Raw genomic sequence first — 6332 nt, forward strand, 5'->3', positions numbered from 1 at the left:
TAGGAACATGGTTATCGCACAACAAGCAACTTAATAAGAAATAAAATACATAAGTACATATTCAATACCACAATAGTTTTTAGGCTATTTGTCCCATGAGCTATATATTGCAAAGATAAAGGATAGAAATTTAAAGGTAGCACTCAAGCAATTTACTTTGGAATGGCGGAGAAATACCATGTAGTAGGTAGGTATGGTGGACACAAATGGCATAGTTATTGGCTCAAGGATTTGGATGTACGAGAAGTAATCCCTCTCAATACAAGGCTTAGGCTAGCAAGGTTATTTGAAGCAAACACAAGTATGAACCGGCACAGCAAAACTCACATAGAAACATATTGCAAGCATTATAAGACTCTACACTGTCATCCTTGTTGCTCAAACCCTTACTAGAAAATATCTAGACTTTAGAGAGACAAATCATGCAAACCAAATTTCAACAAGCTCTATGTATTTCTTCACTAATAGGTGCAAAGTATATGATGCAAGAGCTTAAACATGATCCTTATGAGCACAACAATTGCCAAGTATCAAATTATTCAAGACATTCTACCAATTACCACATGTAGCATTTCCCGTTTCCAGCCATATAACAATTAACGAAGCAGTTTCAACCTTCGCCATGAACATTATGAGTAAAGCCAAGGACATATTTGTCCATATGCAACAGCGGAGCGTGTCTCTCTCCCACACAATGAATTCTAGGATCCAATCTTTATTCAAACAAAACAAAACAAAACAAAAACAAACAGACGCTCCAAGCAAAGTACATAAGATGTGACGGAATAAAAATATAGTTTCACTAGAGGAACCTGATAATGCTGTCGATGAAGAAGGGGATACCTTGGGCATCCCCAAGCTTCGATGCTTGAGTCTTCTTGAAATATGCAGGGATGAACCACCGGGGGCATCCCCAAGCTTAGAGCTTTCACTCTCCTTGATCATATTGTATCATCCTCCTCTCTTGATCCTTGAAAACTTCCTCCACACCAAACTCAAAACAACTCATTAGAGGGTTAGTGCATAATCAAAATTCACATGTTCAGAGGTGACATTATCATTCTTAACACTTCTGGACATTGCAAAAAGCTACTGAAAGTTAATGGAACAAAGAAATTCATCAAGCATAGCAAAACAGGCAATGTGAAATAAAAGGCAGAATCTGTCAAAACAGAACAGTCCGTAAAGACGAATTACTAAGAGGCACCAGACTTGCTCAAATGAAAATGCTCAAATTGAATGAAAGTTGCGTACATATCTGAGGATCACTCATGTAAATTGGCAGAATTTTCTGAGTTACCTACAGAGAATTCAACCCAGATTCGTGACAGCAAGAAATCTGTTTCTGTGCAGTAATCCAAATCTAGTATGAACCTTACTATCAAACACTTTACTTGGCACAACAATGCAACAAAATTAAGATAAGGAGAGGTTGCTACAGTATTAACAACTTCCAAGACTCAAATATAAAACAAAAGTACTGTAGTAAAATCATGGGTTGTCTCCCATAAGCGCTTTTCTTTAACGCCTTTCAGCTAGGCGCAGAAAGTGTGAATCAAGTATTATCAAGAGACGAAGCATCAACATCATAATTTGTTCTAATGATAGAATCAAAAGGTAACTTCATTCTCTTTCTAGGGAAGTGTTCCATACCTTTCTTGAGAGGAAATTGATATTTAATATTACCTTCCTTCATATCAATAATAGCACCAACAGTTCGAAGAAAAGGTCTTCCCAATATAATGGGACAAGATGCATTGCATTCAATATCCAAGACAACAAAATCAACGGGGACAAGGTCATTGTTAATCGTAATGCGAACATTATCAACCCTTCCCAAAGGTTTCTTTGTAGAGTTATCAGCAAGATTAACATCCAAATAACAATTTTTCAATGGTGGCAAGTCAAGCATATTATAGATTTTCTTAGGCATAACGGAAATACTTGCACCAAGATCACATAAAGCATTACAATCAAAGTCATTGACCTTTATCTTAATGATGGGCTCCCAACCATCCTCTAGCTTCCTAGGAATAGAAGCTTCTCGATTTAATTTCTCTTCTCTAGCTTTTATGAGAGCATTTGTAATATGTTTTGTAAAGGCCAAATTTATAGCACTAGCATTAGGACTTTTAGCAAGTTTTTGTAAGAACTTTATAACTTCAGAGATGTGCCAATCATCAAAATCTAAACCATTATGATCTAAATCAATGGGATCATTATCCCCAACATTAGAAAAAAATTCAGCAGTTTTATCACAGGCAGTTTCAGCAGTTTTAGCAGTTTCAGGCATTTTTTCATGCTTTGTATTAGAAGTGGAAACATTGCCAACACCAATTCTTTTACCATTAATAGTAGGAGGTGCAGCAACATGTGAAGCATTATCATTACTAGTGGTGGTAATAGTCCAAACTTTAGCTACATTGTTATCTTTAGCATTTTCTTTTTTCTCCCACCTAGCACGCAATTCGGCCATCAATCTTATATTCTCATTAATTCTAACTTGGATGGCGTTTGCTGTAGAAAATGACTTAATATCTTTATTTTCATTAGGCATAACTTTTGATTTCAAAAGATCAACATCAGCAGCAAGACTATCAACTTTAGAAGCAAGTATATCAATTTTCCCAAGCTTTTCTTCAACAGATTTGTTAAAAGCAGTTTGTGTACTAATAAATTCTTTAAGCATGGCTTCAAGTCCAGGGGGTGTATTCCTATTATTGTTGTAAGAATTCCCATAAGAATTACCATAACCGTTACCATTATTATAAGGATATGGCCTATAGTTGTTACTAGAATTATTCCGATAAGCATTGTTGTTGAAATTATTATTTTTAATGAAGTTCACATCAACATGTTCTTCTTACGCAACCAATGAAGCTAACGGAACATTATTAGGATCAACATTTGTCCTACCATTCACAAGCATAGACATAATAGCATCAATCTTATCACTCAAGGAGGAGGTTTTTTCGACAGAATTTACCTTCTTACCTTGTGGAGCTCTTTCCGTGTGCCATTTAGAGTAATTAATCATCATATTATCAAGAAGCTTTGTTGCGTCGCCTAGAGTGATGGACATAAAAGTACCTCCAGCAGCTGAATCCAATAGGTTCCGCGAAGAAAAATTCGGTCCTGCATAAAAGGTTTGGATGATCATCCAAGTAGTCAGTCCATGGGTTGGGCAATTTTTAACCAAAGATTTCATTCTTTCCCATGCTACTTCTCAAAGATATAATTTTAGCAGGAGGATAATATCTACCAATAAAAGCATCCTTGCATTTAGTCCATGAATCAATACTATTCTTAGGCAGAGATAGCAACCAATCTTTAGCTCTTCCTCTTAATGAGAAAGGAAACAATTTTAATTTTATAATGTCACCATCTACATCCTTATACTTTTGCATTTCACATAATTCAACAAAATTATTAAGATGGGCAGCAGCATCATCAGAACTAACACCAGAAAATTGCTCTCTCATAACAAGATTTAGTAAAGCAGGTTTAATTTCAAAGAATTCTGCTGCAGTAGCAGGTGGAGCAATAGGTGTGCATAAGAAATCATTATTATTTGTGGTTGTGAAGTCACACAACTTAGTATTTTCAGGAGTACCCATTTTAGCAACAGTAAATAAAACAAACTAGATAAAGTAAATGCAAGTAACTAATTTTTTTGTGTTTTTAATATGGAGATTGCAAACAAGATAGTAAATAAAGTAAAGCTAGCAAATAATTTTTTTGTGTTTTGATATAATGCAGCAAACAAAGTAGTAAATAAAATAAAGCAAGACAAAAACAAAGTAAAGAGATTGGAAGTGGAGACTCCCCTTGCAGCGTGTCTTGATCTCCCCGGCAACGGCGCCAAAAAATCTTGATGCTGGCGCGCAGTTGACGTGCCCGTTGGGAACCCCAAGAGGAAGGTGTGATGCGTACAGCAGCAAGTTTTCCCTCAGTAAGAAACCAAGGTTTATCGAACCAGTAGGAGCCAAGAAGCACGTTGAAGGTTGATGGCAGCGGAGTGTAGTGCGGCGCAACACCAGGGATTCCGGCGCCAACGTGGAACCTGCACAACACAACCAAGATACTTTGCCCCAACTTAACAGTGAGGTTGTGATACGTCTCCGACATATCGATAATTTCTTGTGTTCCATGCCACATTATTGATGATATCTACATGTTTTATGCACACTTTATGTCATATTCGTGCATTTTCTGGAACTAACCTATTAACAAGATGCCGAAGAGCCGATTCTTTGTTTCTGCTGTTTTTGGTTTCAGAAATCCTAGTAACGAAATATTCTCGGAATTGGACGAAATCAACGCCCAGGGTCCTATTTTGCCACGAAACTTCCAGAAGACCGAAGAGGAGACGAAGTGGGGCCACGAGGCGGCCACACCCTAGGGCGGCGCGGCCTGGCCCTTGGCCGCGCCGACCTGTGGTGTGGGGCCCTCGTGTGGCCCCCTGACCTGCCCTTCCGCCTACTTAAAGCCTCCGTCGCGAAACCCCCGGTGCGAGAGCCACGATACGGAAAACCTTCCAGAGACGCCGCCGCCGCCAATCCCATCTCGGGGGATTCAGGAGATCGCCTCCGGCACCCTGCCGGAGAGGGGAATCATCTCCCGGAGGACTCTTCACCGCCATGGTCGCCTCCGGAGTGATGAGTGAGTAGTCTACCCCTGGACTATGGGTCCATAGCAGTAGCTAGATGGTTGTCTTCTCCCCATCGTGCTTAATTGTCGGGTCTTGTGAGCTGCCGAACATGATCAAGATCATCTATCTGTAATTCTATATGTTGCGTTTGTTGGGATCCGATGAATAGAGAATACTTGTTATGTTGATTATCAATTCATGTCTATGTGTTGTCTATGATCTTGCATGCTCTCCATTATTAGTAGATGCTCTGGCCAAGTTGATGCTAGTAACTCCAAGAGGGAGTATTTATGCTCGATAGTGGGTTCATGTCTCCGTGAATCTGGAGGAGTGACAAGAACCTCTAAGATTATGGATGTGCTGTTGCCACTAGGGATAAAACATTGGTGCTATGTTCGAGGATGTAGTCACTGATTACATTACGCGCAATACGTAATGCAATTGTCTGTTGTTAGCAACTTAATACTGGAAGGGGTTCGGATGATAACCTGAAGGTGGACTTTTTAGGCATAGATGCATGCTGGATAGCGGTCTATGTACTTTGTCGTAATGCCCAATTAAATCTCACAGTACTCATCATAATATGTATGTGCATGGTCATGCCCTCTTTATTTGTCAATTGCCCAACTGTAATTTGTTCACCCAACATGTTGTTTATCTTATGGGAGAGACACCTCTAGTGAACTGTGGACCCCGGTCCAATTCTCTATACTGAAATACAATCTTCTGCAATATTGTTCTACTGTTTTCTGCAAACAATCATCATCCACACTATACATCTAATCCTTTGTTACAGCAAGCCGGTGAGATTGACAACCTCGCTGTTTCGTTGGGGCAAAGTACTTTGGTTGTGTTGTGCAGGTTCCACGTTGGCGCCGGAATCTCTGGTGTTGCGCCGCACTACATCCCGCCGCCATCAACCTTCAACGTGCTTCTTGACTCCTACTGGTTCGATTAAACCTTGGTTTCTTACTGAGGGAAACTTGCCGCTGTGCGCATCACACCTTCCTCTTGGGGTTCCCAACGGACGTGTCAACTACACGCATCAAGCAAATTTCTGGCGCCGTTGCCGGGGAGATCAAGACACGCTGCAAGGGGAGTCTCCACTTTCCAATCTCTTTACTTTGTTTTTGTCTTGCTTTATTTTATTTACTACTTTGTTTGCTGCACTATATCAAAATACAAAAAAATTAGTTGCTAGTTTTACTTTATTTTACTGTCTTTATTGCACTCTATATCAAAAACACAAAAAAATTAGTTACTTGCATTTACTTTATCTAGTTTGCTTTATTTACTGTTGCTAAAATGGGTACTCCTGAAAATACTAAGTTGTGTGATTTCACAACCACAAATAATAATGATTTCTTATGCACACCTATTGCTCCACCTGCTACTACAGCAGAATTCTTTGAAATTAAACCTGCTTTACTGAATCTTGTTATGCGAGAGCAATTTTCTGGTGTTAGTTCTGATGATGCTGCTGCCCGTCTTAATAATTTTGTTGAACTATGTGAAATGCAAAAGTATAAGGATGTAGATGGTGATATTATTAAATTGAAATTGTTTCCTTTCTCATTAAGAGGAAGAGCTAAAGATTGGTTGCTATCTCTGCCTAAGAATAGTATTGATTCCTGGACTAAATGCAAGGATGCTTTTATTGGTAGATATTATCCCCCTACTA

This window comes from Lolium perenne, chromosome 4, assembly GCF_019359855.2.
Source record: "Lolium perenne isolate Kyuss_39 chromosome 4, Kyuss_2.0, whole genome shotgun sequence".
Taxonomy (NCBI): Eukaryota; Viridiplantae; Streptophyta; class Magnoliopsida; order Poales; family Poaceae; genus Lolium; species Lolium perenne.